At 45.5% G+C, this 21,924-nt stretch overlaps 1 long non-coding RNA gene across 1 annotated transcript; it reads left to right on the top strand.

The window, feature by feature from the left end:
• Positions 1-2,128: 2,128 nt before the first annotated feature.
• On the top strand, positions 2,129-3,170 carry LOC105482102 (uncharacterized). Its single transcript, XR_987386.2, has 2 exons — positions 2,129-2,451; positions 3,000-3,170. It is a non-coding gene; the product is annotated as an uncharacterized lncRNA (long non-coding RNA).
• The last annotated feature ends 18,754 nt before the right edge of the window (positions 3,171-21,924 follow it).

Genomic DNA, 21,924 nt, shown 5'->3' with positions numbered 1-21,924 from the left:
TAAAGATAATTTTGAGCGATTGCGTTTTAGTTGTGCGGGCCAGGGAGAAGTGGATGCTCGCCGCGCCAGGCACGTCCACAGGAACGCAGCCCCGAGTCACCGTGTCCTTCGTCCTTTACCCGCCTGTGTCAAGCAAGCCTCCAAAAGTGACCCGCAGTTCAGCTCGTCCTTCTCCGCGAACGTCCCTTTGCGGGGATGCGGCCGCCGGTGCCCGCCACCCCTGGCCCCGCTACCAAGCCACTGCGCCGTCGTCTCCCCAAACTGCCCCGCAGTTCCGTGCCCGCCCGCCACGGCAGTTGCGGGGTCAGGCTGGCTGGTGCCTTGGGACGAAAAGGCCATCAAGTCTTGCTCCCCCATCTGTAACGTGCAGCCCCCGCACTGTCCCCGTCGTCGCGCGCAGTTCCCGCGCCCGGGCGGCCGCGCCTCCGCCGCGCAGCCGGGCTGGGCGGTTTCTCAGAAACTTTCCTCCCTCATCCTCTCCTCTGCGCTGAGAACGCGGCGAAAGCCCCCACTCCTCTCCGCAGACAGACTCTCCACCTGAGTTACTGGCTGCCTGCGCGGCTGTGGGGATATTGGAGCTAAGGAGAGAGCCTTCCCGAGTTCGCGGACCCTCCGGCGCTGCAGCCCGCTCCCACCCCTACACTGGGCTCCAATGATCCGCAGCCCCGCGCATTTCGAAAGCCCGCCCGGCTCGCCGGCGCCCGGGCAGGGTCACAGAGGCGCGCGGCCCGGGCCCAACGCCACGGCCGCCCGCGTGGGTCCCCTCCGCCCTCACCCCAGCTCGGCAACGTCCCCCCATCGCATCCCCGGCCGCCTGGCGCGGGGGCCTGGGACAGGGAAGAACTGGGAAATGTGGGTTTGGGGGCGTGTTTGGGGGACTCCGGGAGCGTGGGCTTCACAAGCGGGGAGCGGGGCGAGAGGCCTCTCAGGCCGGGGTGCTCCGGCCTCAGGGAGCGACTTTCCCGGAGGCCGGGGGACTCTGCCTTCGCCATTTCATTATCATCACAGCGCCCACACTTGCTCTTCTCTCAAGCTCTTTGCACCGAAAAAGTAATTCTAAATCTCCTCTAGGATCTTCTGTCTGGTGTTCAGAGTATGAATTTCTTTTTAAAACTTGCTGTGTCTTTCACCTGGGCCACACCCTACGTCCACCCACCCCCTCTCCGCCAAAAGGGAGGTAAAAAATCCTGCGGGCCCAGCTGGGGGTGGGGAAGGGGCCCACAGTCCCGTTGGAAAACCTCAGCAGCCACCTCCGGGATCGGGGCTGGCCTGGGGGCTGGGGTGGGGTCCGCCGCAGGCCGACCCCGCAGAACCGAAAGTGCAGAGTTGACACGTATGCCCCAGCCCCTCTGCGGCCGCCCGCGCGCCCGGCCTGTCACGCGTGGGGACACACAGAGCGGCAGGCATCGGAGCAAGCAGTACAAAAAGAAATCAAGGCGTTGGGCGCGAAACCTCGACGCGCCTCTAAAGGAACGTTGAGAAAAGGCAGGGAGCAGGGCGCGCGGCCGGGGTATTGCATCATTGCGGCTCCCCCTCCAGAAAACGGGCTCCGAACCACGGCGACCATCATGGCGCTGGCGCCGGGCTGCGCTCCCCGCGCGCCTTCCCCGCGCTCCAGCCGCGGCTCGGGAGCCTCGGACGCGCATTTCGCAAACATTCTCGCCCTCTCCCGAGCGCCTGCCCCCACCCCCTCCTTCTTTCTGTGTGTGTGTGTGCGTACGTGTGTGCCTGTGTGCGCGCGCGTATTTGTGTGTAGGGAGAACTTGCAGATGATTTTTTTTCCCTCCCGTGCTGCTGGTTGTAAACTTGATTGGCATTGGCTGCGCCCACTGACCCCGACGCCGAGTCCGCTGAAGATTTAAGGTGGATCCAAGAGGCTGCAGCTTCAGGCTGAGTCTCGCGCTCTAGTTGGTTTGGGAGGAGGGAAAAAAAAAAAAAAAAAGCCCCGAACTGGTCGCCCGCCGCGTTTGCCGAATCCCCCCCCCGGGTCCCATTCCCCGCGCCCGCCCGGGGCCCCCTCCCCGCCTCGCGCGCCGCGCGCGGCCTCCGCCCACCTCCCACTTCTTCCCCATTGGCCGGCGCGTGCAGTTTGAATTTTTTTTTTTTTTTTTTTTTGATGCTTGTTTTCTTGTAAAAAATACAGTTCCCCAGATCGTGTGACGAAACCTGCTTCGGCGGCCCGAGGTGGGGATTTTGAATCGGTTCGTGGAGGCAGAGGGAGGAGGATGGGCGGAGCTTCTGTTCCAAAATTTTCCCCTAAGTGCGGTTGACAGTGTGCAGGCAGGCGGGGGTGCGCGGGGCGGTCAGCGATCTGCAGCTTCGCAGGGACAGAGATGTAACCGAACTCGTTCATGGATGTTCCGCGCGCAGTGTCACCGGCTGCGGGCCAGGGGTGCTCGGAAGGCACGGGCAGGAGCCTGGCGAGGATGCACCTTCCCCAGCCTTGGAAAGGTAGAACTGGGGAGTGCGGGAGGGTGAAGGTGGCCCGGAAAAGAACACCTCTTCGCAACCAAAAAAAAAAAAAAAAAAAAAAAAAAAAAATGAGAGAGAGGAAATAGAGGAAAAATGTGTTATTTCAACCGCCACTCAGAACCCATCATAAATTCAGCCAGTCGGTGTCATTTTTATTGAATTAAATTTTTAAAAAGTTTTCTTTGATTTCCAGAGCGTTTTTGCGGGAGGAATATGTTAAAACAAACTCAAGACAGGAAATGAGACTTTTGAAGTGCCTTTGATTTCTGGGTCCGGAAATTCTTTTGATAAAGCATGTGTACGTTAAGATTTAGGATGACTTTTTTTTTTTTTTTTTTGTAATACGAGTCTAATGGAAATGACTTTCTTTATGAATTAGAACCCAATTATGTTTTACTCTGTGAACATTTTTAAAGTTTATAATAAGTCAAATGATTCTCCCAATCACTATGTCCATATTAGTGAAATTCTATCTCCATATTAGCGAAATTTGCATAGATACACACCTTTTTCTTTTTCTCTTTTAGTCTTGCTGTAGTGTACCGGACGATGTTAACCAGATATCCAGCACTAGCCTTCTAACAGTTCCTAACTCAGTGGTGACATTTTTTAGTTCTTAACTCCCCCAATCCTTCTTAGCCTAACAAACCTCTTAATTAAGGTCCATGAAAGACCATAAACCAACCTGATAATGCCTTTAGCAAGGGTGTGTTCACTTAATCTCTAATCCCACATCATAAAGGTCTGCTAGTCACTCCTGACCTCCAAGAACCCACCTAACCAGGGTGGACACTGTAAGAAAACATACGTGCCTTAATGGAATGAGAACTTTTTTGAGTTGAAGACACTCTAGCCTCAGGAAACAGTGAGCTCACCATCCCTGGAGTGTGAGTCAAGGACTAGTCTTGGATGGCTCCGTGATAGGAACGTTGTGGACAAGATGCAAATATCAAATAGTATTTGGACTAGTGATTTCAAAGTCTGTTCCAGACCCCTGAGAAACTATTTCCAACCTTGGCATTTCTGGATTTCCACTAAATTAAGCTACTTTCCTTGCTCATTAGCATCTTGTAGAGCTGCTTGGGTATTTGAGCACTTGAATGTAGCTAGTCCAAATTGAGATGTGCTATATGACATAAACACCATGTTTCCAAGAATTAGTATGAAAAGAAAATGTTAAATATTTCATTAATAATTTTAATATTGATTACCTATTGAAATAATATTTTGTTATATTGGGCTAAATAAAATATTAAAATGAATTTCATCTGTTCCATTTTGCTTTTTTAGTGGAGTTACTAGACAATTGACAGATGTGGCTCAAATTATATTTCTATTGGACATTACTCTTCAAGACTAACACCTGTGGTAACTTGAGGCCCCATCTGTGGTGGGGTGACTATTTTTAAGAGTGGTGACTATTAATACTGAGGAGTAGGTGGTCACTTCCAGCTGCCATCCTAACTTCTCTTTTTTTTTTTTTTTTTTGAGACAGAGTCTTGCTCTGTCGCCCAGGCTGGAGTGCAGTGGCCGGATCTCAGCTCACTGCAAGCTCCGCCTCCCGGGTTTAGACCATTCTCCTGCCTCAGCCTCCCGAGTAGCTGGGACTACAGGCGCCCGCCACCTCGCCCGGCTAGTTTTTTTTTTTTTGTATTTTTTAGTAGAGACGGGGTTTCACCGTGTTAGCCAGGATGGTCTCGATCTCCTGACCTTGTGATCCGCCCGTCTCGGCCTCCCAAAGTGCTGGGATTACAGGCTTGAGCCACCGCGCCCGGCCCTAACTTCTCAAATTAAAGTGAGACCCTAACTCAGCCTCTGAAAGCTTTATTATTTATTTATTTATTATTCTTATTATTTTTTTAAAAAGATGGAGTCTCCCTGTCATCCAGGCTGGAGTGCAGTGGTGTGGTCATGTCTCACTGCAACCTCCAAATCCTGGGCTCATGCATTCCTCCCACCTCGGCCTCCAGAATCACTGCAATTACATGTGTGCTCTGAAACCTTTTTTTTTTTTTTTTAACTTTGTAGAAAGAGTCTTGCTATGTTGCCCAGGCTGGTCTCGAACTCCTGGCCTCAAATGATTCTCCTGCCTTGGCCTCCCAAAGTGCTGAGATGACAGGCATGAGCCACCACACCTAGCATCTCTGAAACCTTTCAATAGAATTCTGCCAACATCTAACACCTACTGTTTAATCTTTAATTAATTAATTAATTTATTTATTTATTTTTCTTTTAAAGATGGGTCTCACTCTGTCACCCAGGCTGGAGTGCAGTGGGCATGAGCATGGCTCACTGCAGCCTCAAGCTCCTGGGCTCAGGAAATCCTCTACTTCAGCCTCCCATGTAGCTGGGACTACAGATGTGTGCCACCACCTCTAGCAGTTTTTTTACTTTTGTAGAGGTGAGGTCTTGCTATGTTGACCAGGCTGGTATTGAATGCCTGACTTCAAGCGATCCTCACACCTTACCTCCCAAAGTGGTGGGATTACAGGTGTGAGCCACTGAGCCCAGCCTGTTTAATCTTTAACACTTAATGTAGGGTTCGAGCCCAGACTATGGGAATATAGTATAGATATGTCTGATGAACTCAGACTTGGTCACCACAGCTTTTCACTTTATGGCAATAGGAATACTGGAGGCCGGACACATTGGCTTACGCCTGTAATCCGCACACTTTGGGAGGCTGAGGTGGGCAGATCGCTTGAACTCAGGAGTTCCAGACCAGCCTGGGAAACATGGTGAAACCCCGTTTCTACAAAAAACAAAAAAAAACTTAACCGGGTGTGGTGGTGCTGCCTGTAGTCCCAGCTACTCGGGAGGCTGAAGTGGGAGGATTGCTTGAGCCTGGAAGGCTGAGGTTGCAGTGAGCAGAGATCACGCCACTGCATGCGGGCCTGGGCAACAGTGAGACCGTCTCAAAAAAAAAAAAAAAAAAGAGAGAGAGACAGAAAAGAAAGAAAGAAAGAGAAAGATTGGAAAGTCCAATATGTTAGTTATGACTCTGGAAAAAACAATTTAGACCCCGCAAAAAACCTGCACAGGCAGAGCCTCACTGCTACTCTTCAGGAGACAGGAAGCTGGTGGGGAGATGGACAGGTGTGCTCATTCTAAGACTGGGTCTCTAGCAGAGGCCTGCACAAATGCAAATGTATACTATATTCTTGGATGGAAACACCCAACATGACAAAGATGGCAGTCCCCCCTAATTCATCTGCACCTCTTTACACTAAATTCTGATAACAGGTTCTGATCATCCTGTTTCGTTCCTTTGTTCTAGCAGTCTGTCCACTCAGGACCATATTATAATTACTGTAAATTTGGAATATGTTTTAATTGCTTGTGGGATGAGTCCTCCACATCTCGATGGGTCCCTTTTACTCTTTTTTTTTTTTTTTTCCTGTTTTCTTTTGCTTGCCATTTTTCCCATGCGGATTTAAAATGAATTTGCCTAGTTTTAAATATAAATCTGTCGGCATTAAAAATAAACAAAGTGGGATTCTTATCTCACACATCAGGATAAATTCCTGAAGAATTAAAGAGGATGAAGTAGAAAGAAATGAAACCATAGACATGCAAGGAGAAACCTCAAAGGATTTTAAAAAATAAAATCTTAGAGTTGGGGAAGGTCTTTCTAAGTACAACAATAAACATAGAATTCAGAAGATGTAATTTTTTTTTTCTTTTTGGTAGAGACAGGATCTCCCTATGTTGCCCAGGCTGGTCGTGAACCTCAAGTGATCCTCCTGCCTTGGTCTCCAAAAGTGTTGAGATTACAGGTGTGAGCCACTGTGCTCAGCTGGGAGGATCTCTTGAGGCCAGGATTTTAAGACCAGCTCGGACAACATAGCGAGACCCGTTTCTAATAAAAATAAAAATAAAATTTTAAATAAAAATAAATAGTTAAGCTATTCTGGAGGCCGAGGCAAGGGGATTGCTCTAGCCCAGGAGTTCGGGGCTGTAGCTCAGGCTACGATGAGCTATGATTTTACTACTGCACTCCAGCTTGGCAGCTCTAAAAAATAACAATAAAAATAAAGCAGTTATTTTTATAAAATTATTTTATTTTATTATGTATTATTTATATATATGAATATACATTTATATATAATAAATATTTATTATATATATTAATATATAATATATAAAATTATTATATATTATTTAAAAAATAAAAATAAAATAAAACCATTTAAACCTAAATGGTAAGTTGTATCTTACTTGTATTTAACCATAATAAAATAATATACAACTACTGGAACTTTTTTTTTTTTTGAGACCAAGTCTCACTCTGTTACCTAGGCTGGAGTGCAATGACTCACTGCAGCCTCGACCTCCTGGGCTCAAGTGATCCTCCTGTCTTAGCCTCCCAAGTAGCTAGGATTGCAGGTGCACACCACCATGCCCGACTAACTTTGTGTGTGTGTGTGTGAGAGTGAGAGAGAGAGAGAGACAGGTTCTTGCTATGTTGTCCAGGCTGATATTGAACTCCTAGCCTCAAGTGATCCTCCCGCCTTAGCCTCCCAAAGTGCTGAAATTACAGGCATGAACCATCATGCCTGGCCCACTGGAAAAATTTAAAGTTCATTCATGTTATGTCTAAAAGAATCTCACACAGTGTACCAGGTTATATTATTTGTGAGGTACTGTAGTGGTTCAATTTCAGGCTCTGGAATCCTACTGCCTGGGTTTGAGTCCAGTTACTGAATTGCCATTTGCAAGTTCCTTCACTTTTTCAAGTTTTTATTTCCGCTGGGCATGGTGGCCCACACCTGTAATCCCAGCACTTTGGGAGGCTGAGGCGGGCAGATCACTTGAGGTCAGGAGTTTGAGACCAGTCTGGACAACATGGTGAAACCCCATCTCTACTAAAAATACAAAAATTAGCCGGGCGTGGTGGCAGGCACCTGTAATCCCAGCTACTTGGGAGGCTGAGGCAGCAGAATCACTTGAACCTGGGAGGCAGAGGTTGCAGTGAGCCGAGATTGTGCCATTGCGCTCCAGCCTGGGGGACAAGAGCGAGACTTCCTCTAAAAAAAGAAAAAAAAAAGAAAAAAAAAGTTTTTATTTCTTTGTCTATATAATGAGGATGCTTATAACTCTCATAGGGTTATTAAAAGTATTCAATGGAATAATGTATGTGTTATATTTAGCCCAATACATGGTATATAATAATGACCATTACATATTTGTAAACAATCAGATTAATGGGGATATCCAGTTTTTATTTTGTCTTCTCCCAGTAACCACAGCCAGTACTATGTTAACCTTGTCAATATGTCTTATTATTTTTAATTACTGCTGTTATTACCATTAAGAAAAACAAATATTTTAAATTGGCATTTAGTAAAGAGAATTAGATATGCAAAAACAGTTAAAATGGTAAATTTTATGTATTTTTACCACAATAAAATTTTTTTGAGGCACTTGTTGAATTTAGTGTCACATCTAATGATTTATGAAAGGACTTGGTATAGATTTATTTGCGGTAATAAGTCAATAGCACATACACCCACATACATATGCAATGACAAAGAGGGAAAAATGTTTGCAACCCACATATCACAGGGTTAATTTCCCCAATAAATAAAGGGTTTCTACAAATCAATGAAGAAAACACAAACCAGTATAAAAATAAGCAAAGGATATGAACACAGTTACTGGAAAAGGAAATATGAAAGGCTTTTAATAAATGAAAACATGCTCAATTGTAGACTATTGGGATATAAACCATATACAGAATATATAAATATAGGTAAATTGAGGCACTCAGATACAAAGATGGCCATTATTCTTTCTTGACAGTTTAATCTTTGCTTCCCTCCTTTCTATCTGAGGGTGAGTGATATTTTTCCAGCCTCATTGGTGGCCAGAGAAGCAAAGAGTTTGCATGCGTGGAAGCCACGACCATCTTCAGGTTCAGTGTAAAATCCCTCTCATCCAAATAATCTCATCTTTAGCTTAGTGGCATCTCCTTACTTTGTACATAGAAATCCCCCAAATCAGCCTCTTAGAGCCAGCACCACTATAAGTATGTAAGAGGTTGATTCTGTCAACACATCCCCATCCATTCCTGCTTTTAATTTTTTTTTTTTTTTTTTTGAGACGGAGTCTTGCTCTGTAGCCCGGGCTGGAGTGCAGTGGCCGGATCTCAGCTCACTGCAAGCTCCGCCTCCCGGGTTTACGCCATTCTCCTGCCTCAGCCTCCGGAGTAGCTGGGACTACAGGCGCCCGCCACCTCGCCCGGCTAGTTTTTTGTATTTTTGGTAGAGACGGGGTTTCACGGTGTTAGCCAGGATGGTCTCGATCTCCTGACCTCGTGATCCGCCCGTCTCGGCCTCCCAAAGTGCTGGGATTACAGGCTTGAGCCACCGCGCCCGGCCCCTGCTTTTAATTTTAATACCTGTACGTTGCTGGTAATACCAGTCTCTCCAAAACCATCACCTTATTCTGGCTTTTCCTTCAAGCTCTCTATTCTCTTTTAAAAGCCTGACGAAGAATTGATAACATGATAAACATAAATTGTCTAATTAGTAGAGAGAAACTATGCTATGCAATAAATAGTGTTAGGTTACAGCTAACCGTTTGGAGAAAAATATTAAATCCCCCTTACATACACATACATATTATATACTGTGCATTTAAAATGTATGTACTTTCCAGCTGGGCATTGTGACTGTTATTTACTGCCGTTATTACCGTTAAGAAAAACAAATATTTTAAATTGGCGTTTAATAAAGAGAATTAGATATGCAAAAACAGTTAAAATGGTTTGGTCTTAATGTGTTATGGAAACTTTGCACCTGTAATCCCAGCACTTTGGGAGGCTGAAGCAAGAGGATCACTTGAGGTCAGGAGTTCGAAACCAGCCTGCGAAACCCCGTCTCTACTAAAAGTACAAAAATTAGCCGGGTGTGGTGGTGCATGCCTGGGATCCCAGCTACTTGAGAGGCTGAGGCAGGAGAATCGCTTAAATCTGGGAGGCGGAGGTTGCAGTGAGCAGAGATTATGCTACTGCACTCTACTCCAGCCTGGGCAACAGAGCAAGACTGTCTCACAAAAAAAAAAAAAAAAAAGAAAAGAAAAGAAAAAGAAAAAGTATGTACTTTACTACGAATTTAATTTTGAGAAATAATCAGACGTATGACTAAAGATATATTTACCAAAGTAATCACTGTAATGTTAAATATTAGATTTTAAAAAGAACAAAAGAGTAAACAACCAAAGAAAAACCCTTTAGATGTAGGGTTACAGAATTGATTATTTGATTGATCCAACTATGGTATATGCAAGAAAGGTACAAATTATAGCCATTAAAACACCCTGGGTAGCTTTATATGTATTAATAGTTATATGTCTTGGCTGGGCAGGGTGGCTCATGCCTGTAATCCCAGCACTTTTGGAGGCTGAGAGAGGCGGATGGATTAAGTCCAGGAGTGTGAGACCAACCTGGGCAACATGGTGAAACTCCATCTCTACAAAGACACCAAAAAAAAAAAAAAAAAAAAAAAATTAGCTGGATGTGGTGGCACAGGCCTGTAGTCCCAGCTACTCAGAAGGCTGAGGTAGGAGGATCACCTAAGACAAGAGGAGGTCTAGGCTGCAGTGAGCCATGATCACGCCACTGCACTGCAGCCTGGGTGGCAGAACAAGACAGTGTCTCAAAAAAAAAAAAAAAGTTATACAGCTTAATATTAAAGTTTCTGTAACACATTAAGATGAAAAGCAGGCACAGAACAGTATCTATGGTATGAATGTATTTTTGTGAAAAATTTAAAAATTCACATGTATATAGGCATACAATTGTCATGGAAGGTTACCCACCACATTGACATCTGTAGTTCCTATTTCTGAGGTCAGGATTATGAAGAGACTTTCCCTTAAACATTTATGTACTGTTTGCATTTTTAACAGTAGACTTTAACAAGGAAAAAACCATGAAGGTATTTCAATTTTTTTTTTTTTGGAGACAGAGTCTCACCCTGTTGCCCAGGCTAGAGTGCAGTGGCCTGATCTCAGCTCACTGCAACCTCTGCTTCCAGGGTTCAAGCAATTCTCCTGCCTCAGCCTCCTGAGTAGCTGAGATTACAAATGCGTGCCACCACGCCCAGATACTTTTTTTGTATTTTTAGTAGAGACAGGGTTTCACCATGTTGGCCAGGCTGGTCTCAAACTCCTGACCTCAAGTGATCTGCCCTCCTCAGTCTCCCAAAGTGTTGGGATTACAGGCGTGAGCCACTGCGCCCAGCTGGTATTTTAAATTTGAAAAAGAATTATCATTACAATTTCTTGAGCGTGGAATCAGAGTTTCTGTTTATGTCTCACATACAGTCTCGTTCTTCTCAGACATTAGCAGAGCACAAGGCATTTCTATAATAATTTTTCCTCCATTTTTCTATCTAACTTCAGATGCCATTAAATCTGTACATGAGTTAGGAGTGTGCGTATGCGTGTTTGTGTACATGGTTTGGCTTCTGGGGCACATAAATGAGGTATAAATATCATCCCCATTAACTCAAAGATACCTTAACAAACTATGGAAAATTGAGGTTATTCCATCTTTTTGCCATATGGGATTTTACTGATAACATGATCCCAAAACTCACATTCCTTAATCTTTGGCACTTGGCACACTCAGGGAATCTGCCTGGGAATTCAACAGATCCACTCCCTGCCTTAGATTAGTTACTTAGGACATAGTGCTGGGAAAATGGTTTCACATTTCAAGTTAACCGATTAATCTTTGGCTGTCCCTCTCCATGTGACTGACCTGGGGCAAATCTTAGAATCTCAGACTATTGGCTATGGGAGATCACTGTATCCGGTCTTTCCATTTTACAGATGAGACTATTCTAATTCTTGATTTCCTGTAAAGTGGGGAAGTTAAACGAAGATGATTTATAGATTCCTTCTGGCTTACAGCTCTGTGATTCCTGTTTCCTAGTCAAGATCACACATTCCATCCCTGTGGATCAGGTTCTATTTTTCAGGGAAGCTAGAGTCCTGATTTTTGGCCACAAACCACATACTCAAAATCAAAAGAAGATGATCGTATAATAGCGTAGGCTGAACAATGAACGTTTATAATCTCACTAGAAAAAAAGCACGTGAATGTGTAACCTCAACCAGTAGTGCCAGATACTGCTGCACACTGTCGCGTGCACTCTCAGGGAGCCTTTACTAAGGCCAGGCTCTGTGGGCTTCAAGGTCACAAACCGGAGTCCTGGCTTCCTGGAGCTCCACAGGGCATCACAGCTGTAATTATTCCACGGAATTTAGGTGAATGTTGTGAAGGATGAGTGCCATGCAGGGACCTCAGAGCTTCTGTTCATGCTCCATGCTCTAGCAGTTTGGATCCCAGACAAGGTGACTAACTGAGGAAGCAAGCAGGGGCTAAAATCGAAACTCTTTCCCCAAGCCAGCCTGTGTTTACTGAAAAGAAAAGGGCCTTTAAAATCCACCCAACACTCCCTTCAGCCGGGCAGCCACTTAGAGTCTCAGCTACTCAGGATGTTGAGGTGGAAGATCCCTTGAGCCCAGGAGTTCAAGTCCACCTGAGCAACAGAGCAAGACCCCATCTCTAAAACAAACAAACAAACAAAAATGCCATTCCATCCCCCTCACCAGCAGTGCCTTCCCCTATGTTCCAGTGGCTGCCTGTAGGATGCAGTAAGAGTTTGAAACAGGGGCCCTGACCTACAGCAGGGGCTACAGAATCCCTCCTAAAGAAATTACTTTCAAGCTGAGACCTGGAAGCTGAGTGTGAGTTAACCAGTTGAAAGGAGGAGAGGAAGGAGAGTGAGCCAGGCAGAACACAGTCCAAGGCTGCAAGTCAGAGAAGAGCTTTGAAAGAAAGTGCTTGTGGCTGGGAGGCAGTGAGCCAACGGCAGAAGGAATGAGTGATGTGGCTGGAGTGATGGGCTTTTTAAGCCACATTAGGAATTTTGGACTTCAACTGCAATGGGAAGCCACTGGATAGTTTCAAGGTGACTTGGCAGGCACAGTGGCTGATGCCTGCAATCTCAGTGCTTTGGGAGGCCAAGGTGGATTGCTTGGGAGGCTGAAGAGGATCATTTGAGGTTAGGCATTCAAGACCTGCCTGGGCAATGTGAGACCTCATTTCTACAATAAATAAACAAATAAATAAGCCAGGCATGGTGGCGAGCACCTGTAGTCATAGCTACTTGGGAAGCTGAAGCAGGAGGATCGCTTGGGCCCACGAATTCCTGAAAAGAAAAAGGCCTTTCCTGAAAAGAAAAGGTTTTAGTGAACTATATAATCTACCACTGCCACTCAGGCCTGGGTGACAGAGTGAGATCTTGTCTGTAAACTAACATAAAATAAGCTCATGCCTGTAATCTCAGCACTTTGGGAAGCTGAGGCAGGTGGATCACTTGAACCCAGCCTGGGTATCATAGCAAAACCCCATCTCTACTAAAAATACAAAAAACTAGGCCGGGAGCAGTGGCTCATGCCTGTAATCCCAGCACTTTAGGAGGCTGAGGTAGGAGGATCACTCAGGAGGTCAAGACTAGCCTGGCCAGCCTGATGAAACCCGTCTCTACTAAAAATACAAAAAATTAGCTGGGCGTGGTGGTGCACGCCTGTAATCCCAGCTACTCGGGAGGCTGAGGTAGGAGAACTGCTTGAACCCAGGAGGTGGAGGTTGCGGTGAGCCAAGATGGTGCCATTGCACTGTAGTCTGGGCAGTAAGAGTGAGATTCTGTCTCAAAAAAAAAAATAAAATAAAAAAATAACACTAGCTGGGCATGGTGGTGTGCAGCTATAGTCCCAGCTACTCGGGAGGCTGAGGTGGGAGAACGACCTGAGCCTGGGAGGTCAAGGCTATAGTGAGCCATGATCATGCCACTGCACTCCAGCCTGGGTGACAGACTGAGACCCTGTCTCAAAAGAATAAATAATAAAATAAAATAAAATAAAATAAGAGAGTGACTTGAGCAGCTTCAATTAAATTTTATTGTTTCCTCACTTTATCTAATATTAGTTGAAATCCTTAGTCTTATGTTGGGGCTATCCCAATAGGACATGGGAAAGAAAGTTCAAGCTTTCGCCTTGATAGTTCTCCATGATGCTGCTTACCCTACACAATCGAATTTTCAAAAACCAAAACTCCCGATTTCATTAAGTAAGGAGGGTGTAATGAGTAGTGCTTGGACCATTAGAGGGGATGAGGGGATGAGGGGATGTGGTCGCAAGTGGTGTATTTCAGGCTTTTGAAGGAGCACATTCAAGGAAGAGCCCTGCCTAGTGTCAGCTACTGAACCAGAGATCCAAAGTAGTGGACCTCGCCAGCCTCCTGCTCCACCCAGCTACCAGTCTTAGCTGGAGCTCCCTTTTCATTGTCATCCTCAGCCAGTTGCTCATGCTATTTTAGAGTCTGGCCCATGTTTTGCTCTTTGGTTGTGCGATTGGTGTGAATCTTCTAAGCGAATGAATAGCTTAGAGGTAAATACTGAATCTTTTGCTTCAAGTAGCTCAACATTTTTGTCTTTCATTTTTACTAAGTGACTAGATTCAATATTCGAAGATGCTTTGGCCAAATGATTCATTATTTATTTGGCTTTAGAAAGAGACTTCAAAAGGATCATAGAAATAAACAACCCAGAGGATTTTTTTTCCTCTTTTTTAAAATTGAAGATTAATAAAAGAGAGACCTCTGCTGGCTACCGTGGTGTAACAACCTAGAGTTGGCCAGTGACTCCACAGGAAGCTATAATGGCTGTGATCCGCCCCATACGCTTTTACAGTTGTCAGCAAATCGATCACTATTTGTTCATTTCCTCAGCGATCAACTCAGGTTCTTTGGGAGCTCATCTAAGTGAGGTGTAATTCCCAGTCCAATCACAAGTGTTTCTGTTTCCATCTTTAGGAAAAGTATTAGTCTTTTATATTTCTCGAACATAACAGCTTTACACATGAGCCCCTGCCAAAACTGAGACCTGAAATAATTCCTGCGTCTTATCTTCTTTGTTTCCTTTCCCCCGTTTTGCCTCCACCTCTCCTCCTCCCCTTCTCCAGTAAAACAAAATAAAACAAATCTACACTAAAGAGAGAGTACCGCTGATGGAAAGTGAGAAGTGGGGAGCTGGGCGCTTATCTTGGGCATATCCTCAACTGAGGATCCAGGCTGGGGTGGGGGCCAGGGTTGGTGTTATCTACCTGAGTAGAGCCGCAGTTCCTATTGATGTCTTCCGACGGATTTGTTCCACCGTGGGAATGTGGCTGCACGACAGTGGAGCGAGGCTCAGCGAATGCTTGAGAATGTGGAGGGTCGTTATCTAGCGGGAGGAAGGGGACCGAATGTTCTCTGGAGACCTTTTGTTGGTAACAAGCATAATGAGTGCCTACCATGCGCCAGGCCCTGGACTAAGTACCCTACATACCTTAATTCTGGTTCCTGCTTTTCCTCTCTCTTCACAGTCTTAAGAATGTCTTTCTATGAGAAAAACATTGAATATATGTAAAGAGCTGACAACAAAGCTTGCATAAAGTTGTAACGATGTGTGTGTTCACTATTTTATTATTACGTTTTTACTCTGGAATATGCTGCCACTGCTACACATGAGGGGAGGCTCTCCCCTTCCTCACCAGAGTAAGCAAGTCCTTTTTTTTTTTTTTTTTTTTTAAGACACATGGAGTCTCGCTCTATTGCCCAGGCTGGAGTGCAGAGGCATGATCATGGCTCACGGCAGCCTCGACCTCTTAGGCTCAAGCAGTCCTCCTGCCTCAGCCTCCTGAGTAGCTGGGACTGCAGGTGCATGCCACCACACGTGGCTAATTTTAAATATTTTTAGAGATGGGGGTCTCACTATGTTGCCCTGCTGGTCTTGAACTCCTTTGCTCAAGCAGTCCTCCCAATTTAGCCTCCCAAATCACTGGGATGACAAGCATGAATCCCAATGTGCCTGGTTAATTATGGAGATGTTTACATATCTACATATCTTAAAAGGGTGTCATTTTAATAATTTCAAATGATACTTTATAGTTTCTAACGTGGTGCCTTGGGTATACTGTTGATATTTACTATAAAGTTTTGTGAGTGATAAATTTCCCTACCTCAGTAGTGCCACAGAATTAATTGATTCTTGGATCTGAAATTTAATGAGTGCTTATGAAGTATGCTGGACTGTGTTAGGTTCTGACGGCATTTGAAAAGAAGTTTGACATCTGCCTGTCTGTCCCCTTTGGGCTGCCTATGAGGTGTGTGAGATGGCTGCAATTTGAGGAGGCATCCTTTGTGCCTGAGGATAGAAGGTGCATTGTGGAGCAGAAAGATACAGGAACTATAGGCGCTGCCACACCAACTTTGTGCCACTTATCTCCAGAATTCCTGTACAGAAAAGAAAAGTACACTTTTATCTTGTTTAAGCCGCTATTATTTCTGGGCTCTGTTACTAACTGCCAAAGGCAAATCTTAACTGATACAGAAGTCCTTGAGGAGTTTTGAGCAAGGAACTGACTGTAAAATTGGTGGCTCTGTTGGCCGGGCGCGGTGGCTCAAGCCTGTAATCCCAGCACTTTGGGAGGCCGAGACGGGCGGATCACGAGGCCAGGAGATCGAGACCATCCTGGCTAACACAGTGAAACCCCGTCTCTACTAAAAAAATACAAAAAACTAGCCGGGCGAGGTGGCGGGCGCCTATAGTCCCAGCTACTCGGGAGGCTGAGGCAGGAGAATGACGTAAACCCGGGAGGCGGAGCTTGCAGTGAGCTGAGATCCGGCCACTGTACTCCAGCCCGGGCGACAGAGTGAGACTCCGTCTCAAAAAAAAAAAAAAAAAAAAAAAAAAAAAAAAGTTGGTGGCTCTGCAAGGGACAGATTTGGGGAGAGGGGTGTTCTGGAGAATACTAAGAGATAAAGTTGGCTTGGCAGGTGGGGACAGATAATAGGGGGAGACTGAATGGAGAGGATACACATCTTGCACAGGTCACTGATTTTGTTTTTTTCCCAGGACACCTCTGCTAAACTCCTATTTTTACTGTGGTGATTTAAATATGTGGTTATTGAGGCATTTGTATTCTGCTATCGTCAAGTGGCCCGAAAGCCAGGGAGATGGAGAAGGTGTGTGTTCTTTGTGCCTTAAAAAGAAGCAAGCAAAAGCTGGAGCGGAAAAAGACTATCAGTGCTACAGTAGAGTGAAGTTACTATGTTTTCTGAACTCCTGCAAGCATTTTCAAGGAAAGGAACTTTTGTTACAGGTGACTGTCTAATCAAGATACATTTGAAATGTATCCTTTACTGGATAGCAACTGCAAACACTATTTAAAAAATATATCTCAGAGGGACGTGCAAAGATAATTTCATATGCTAAAGTTTCTAAAAGGAGAAAAACCTTTTTTATTAACCTTAATATTCATATAATCACACTGAGTAAGGGCTATTTTTTCTTTTTTTTCTTTTTTTTTTTTTTTTCGAGATGGAGTCTTGTTCTATCACCCAGGCTGGAGTGCAGTGGCACAATCTCGGCTCACTGCAAGCTCCGCCGCCTCCCGGGTTCACACCATTCTCCTGCCTCAGCCTCCCAAGTAGCTGGGACTACAGGCGCCTGCCACCATGCCCGGCTAATTTTTTTTGCATTTTTAGTAGAGATGGGGTTTCACCGTGTTAGCCAGGATGGTCTCGATCTCCTGACCTCGTGATCCGCCTGCCTCGGCCTCCCAAAGTGCTGGGATTACAGGCGTGAGCCACCGTGTCCGGCCTATTTTTTTCTTAGTGAACTTTTCATTTTAGGTTGGGCAGGTAATTTTATACCTTTGATTATATGGGTTTTAAAAATATCCTATAGCCATAACTGAATATTATAAGCTTACGTACTTTATGTTTCATCTTTCGTTAAGGAGTATATCTCTCAGATCCTACCAGATCCTACTTTTTTTTTTTTTTTTTTTTGAGACAGAGTCTTACTCTATCGCCCAGGCTGGAGTGCAGTGTTGCTGTCTTGGCTTACTGTAACCTCTGCCTCCCAGGTTCAAGCAGTTCTCCAGCCTCAGCCTCCCGTGTAGCTGGGACTACAGGTGTGCGCTGGCACGTCCGGCTAATTTTTTTTTTTTTTTGGAGACAGAGTCTCACTCTGTTGCCCAGGTGGCAGTGCAGTGGTGTGATCTCATGTCACTGCAACCTCCACCTCCTGGGTTCAAGCGATTCTTCTGCCTCAGTCTCCTGAGTAGCTGGGACTACAGGCACGTGCCACCACGCCCAGCTAATTTTTTGTATTTTTAGTAGAGATGGGGTTTCACTGTGTTAGCCAGGATGGTCTTGATCTGCTGACCTCGTGATCCACCTGCCTCAGTCTCTCAAAGTGCTGGAATTACAGGCGTGAGTCACTACACCTGGCGTAATTTTTGCGTTTTTAGCAGAGACAGGGTTTCACCATGTTGGCCAGGCTGGTCTTGAACTCCTGACCTCAGGTGATCTGCCGGCCTTGGCCTCCCAAAGTGCTGGGATTACAGGCATGAGCCACTGCACCCAGCCCTCAGATCTTACTTTCTATGGACACCCTACCTTGCTTCAGCCCTGAGATCCTAGCTGCTCCATTCAACATTTTTACCTTCCTTTTCTGCATTGTCCTAACCTTTAGAAAATCTGGGCTGGGTGCGGTGGTTCAAGCCTGTAATCCCAGCACTTTGGGAGCCCGAGACTGGCAGATCACAAGGTCAGGAGATCGAGACCATCCTGGCTAAGGTGGTGAAACCCCATCTCTACTAAAAAATACAAAAAACTAGCCGGGCGAGGTGGCAGGCGCCTGTAGTCCCAGCTGCTCGGGAGGTTGAGACAGGAGAATGGCGTGAACCCGGGAGGCAGAGCTTGCAGTGAGCAGAGATTGTACCACTGCACTCCAGCCTGGGCAACAGAGCGAGACTCCGTCTCAAAAAAAAAAAAAAAAAAAAGAAAGAAAGAAAATCTGAACCCCAGTAGTTGACTGTCCTCTGAACTAGGTGAACCTAATATCCCAATCTCTCTGTTTCCCTAAAAATGGGTTGGCAATTCTAAAGTTCCTTTCAAACCTGGTTGGACAGATAATTATAAGTCTTAACGCAATGACAAATTTCAAGGTCCCTCCAGACAGTGACTTTCAGCCTTCCCTCTACACATGGAAAGGGATGTGCCCAGTGTTACCTGAAAATTCTTACTAGGTTTTGCCTCAAAACATAATATTTGGAATCATTTTTTTATAATTTTCCCACTACAAACTGGAGACAATCCATATATTACTATTAAAATTGAGTTGGGGCTGGGCATGGTGGCTCACGCCTGTAATTCCAGCACTTTGGGAGGCTGAGGCAGGAGGCTATTCAGTATTACCTGGAAATTCAGGCCACTTGACAATAGCAGAATGCAAATTACTCAATAACCACGTATTTAAATAGCCACAATGAAACAGGAATTTAGCAGAGGTTACCTGGGAAAAAAACAAACCCATTAATTATGTCTCTCAAAGTCCTTGTACCTTTTTGCAACTTTTTGGTACCTCTTACCAAGAAAAAAAAAAAATTGTATCTCCCTACCTTTCCCTCCGCCATTTGGAAAAAGTACCCTACAATGCAAGAGACTGAACATCAGGTTGTAACCTGGACTATCTGTTGCAAACTTTCATACTTTTTCTACCAACTTAACTTAAAAAAAGAAACATTTTGGGCCCGGCGCGGTGGCTCACGCCTGTAATCCCAGTACTTTGGGAGGCCGAGGCGGGCGGATCACAAGGTCAGGAGATCGAGATCATCCTGGCTAACGCAGTGAAACCCTGTCTCTACTAAAAATACAAAAAAATTAGCCGGGCGTAGTGGTGGGCGCCTGTAGTCCCAGCTACTCGGGAGGCTGAGGCAGGAGAATGGCGTGAACCCGGGAAGTGGAGCTTGCAGTGAGCCGAGATCGCGCCACTGCACTCCAGCCTGAGCGGCGGGTCGAGACTCCGTCTCAAAAAAAAAAAAAAAAAAGAAAAAGAAACATTTTAGAGACAGAGTCTTGCTCTGTCCCCCTGGCTGGAGGACAGTGGCACCATCATAGAGTCACTACCATCTTAAACTCCTGGGCTCAAGTGATCCTCCCATTTCAGCCTCCTGAGTAGCTGAGGCTACAGGCATGTGCCACCACACTCAGCTAATTTAGAACATTTTTCTTTTTTTGTAGAGACAAGGTATTGTTGTGTTGTCCAGGCTGGTCTTGAACTCCTGACCTCAAGCAGTACTCCTGCCTCAGCCCTCCCAAAGTACTGAATTACAGGAATGAGCCACTGTGCCCGGCCCCAACCCAGTTTTTATTGTAACATGTGGATTGTCTACAGTTTCTAGTGGGAAAAAGTATAAAAAATGATTCCCAATTTTAGGTTTTGAGTTATAGCTCCCTGAAGTTCCTGGTTTGCATTTTGCTACAGTCTGCACACAAGAAAAACAAAACAAGACACACAGTCTGATAAGCAGAGAGATGTTCTCTCTGTACAGTTAAAGACATAATAACAATAGCTACCATTTGTGGAGCGCTCAGTGTCTGCTAAGCCACTCATCTACATTATTTCCTTTAATCCTGACGCAAATTCTGAGAAGTAGCTGTAATGATAAGGAAACTGAGCCTTGGAGCTGTAGTTCAACGTACATGAGGCCGCTGAGTCTGGGCTCAAATTCAGGTCTTGGGGCTGTCCTGTCATTCTTATAAATAATCTCAACAGGAAGAAGGCCAGCTGGCTCAGTGTGACACTCAATCCTAAATTATTCCCTTTTACTTTCTGCCTGATTAAAAGACCATATGGTAATTAAATATTTCTGGCCAGCAATGTCTTACCATTTATTGAAAAATAATACCACAATATCTTTAATAATTGTTTCTTTAAAAACAAGAACAAAGGCCCAGCTATGTCCGGAATGGCTCTAAGAACATCTTTTTACTTCTCTGCACCTTAGTCTCTCCTGAGGCAAGCTGGAAAGAACAAAATTACGAGGTTGCTTTGGCAAAAAAAGAAACAATGGATACTACTTTATTAGGACTAGGAGCCACTTTTTATGGCAGGTTACAACTATCAAAGGACATTTTAGGGTCGGGAAGCCCCTTTGCAAAGGACAAAGGATGTTCATGATAAGAAAAGCATGGAAGGCCCAAGGGAGAAGTTTTAAATGAACTTGCCTCTAAGCCTCCTTTGCTGCTAACCTCCATATAGATTCAGGCATTTCTCAAAGGCCACCTTCTTCCAAGGTAGATAAGAAGGCCCTGGTCAGCCGGGCATGGTGGCTCACGCCTGTAATCCCAGCACTTTGGGAGGCTGAGGCGGGTGGATCACGAGGTCAGGAGTTCAAGACCAGCCTGGCCAAGATGGTGAAACCCCCATCTCTACTAAAAATACAAAAATTAGCCGGGCGTGGTGGCAGGTGCCTGTAATCCCAGCTACTCAGGAGGCTGACGCAGAGAATTGCTTGAACCTGGGAGGCAGAGGTTCCAGTGAGCTGAGACTGTGCCTCTGCACTCCAGAGCAAGACTCCATCTCAAAAAAAAAAAAAAAGAAGGCCCTGGTCAGGGTCTCACTCTGTCACCCAGGCTGGAGTGCAGTGGTATGATCTCGGCTCACTGCAGCCTTGACATCCAGGGCTCAGATGATCCTCTCACCTCAGCCTCCTGAGTAGCTGGGACTACAGGCATGTGACACCACAGCTGCTAATTTTTTGTATTTTTTGTAGAGATGAGGTTTGGCATGTTGCCCTGGTCTCGAACTCTTGGGCTCAAGTGATCCTCCCGCCTTGGCCTCCCAAAGTACTAGGATTACAGGCATGAACCACCGCGCCCGGCCATGGTCAAAACTTTATGTTTGTTGATCTTGGTTAAGCTGGTTTCCCACTTCCTATATCATTTGCCTGAAAGGGGAGACCCAGCTTACTTTGGAGGTAGGTGTAGGTAGGTAAGAGCCAAGTGTTGCTTGCTAATTTTACTGAGTGAGGGATCTCATTAAAAGGTCATTTTCTTTGTGCAATCAAAGAACTCCTATGGAGCCCAGTATAGTGTCACACACCTGTATTCCTAGCTACTGATGAGGCTGAGATGCAGAATCTCCTGAGCCCAATCACTGATGCCAGCCTGGGCAACATAGTGAGACCCCATCTTTTTTAAAAAAAACAAACCTCCTATGGACGTTTTCTCATTTATATGTTTTTCGGTTCCTATTTTCTTTTTTTTGTTTGTTTTTTTTTTTGTTTTTTTTTTTTTGTTTGAGACGGAGTCTCGCTCTGTCGCCCAGGCTGGAGTGCAGTGGCCGGATCTCAGCTCACTGCAAGCTCCGCCTCCTGGGTTTACGCCATTCTCCTGCCTCAGCCTCCTGAGTAGCTGGGAGTACAGGCACCCACCACCGCACCCGGCTAGTTTTTTGTATGTTTTAGTAGAGACAGCGTTTCACCCTGTTAGCCAGGATGGTCTCGATCTCCTGACCTCCTGATCCGCCCGTCTCGGCCTCCCAA

Source organism: Macaca nemestrina, chromosome 10 (genome assembly GCF_043159975.1).
Source record: "Macaca nemestrina isolate mMacNem1 chromosome 10, mMacNem.hap1, whole genome shotgun sequence".
Classification (NCBI taxonomy): domain Eukaryota; kingdom Metazoa; phylum Chordata; class Mammalia; order Primates; family Cercopithecidae; genus Macaca; species Macaca nemestrina.
Note: the sequence above shows the minus strand (reverse complement) of the source record. Positions and strands in the feature narration are given on the sequence as shown.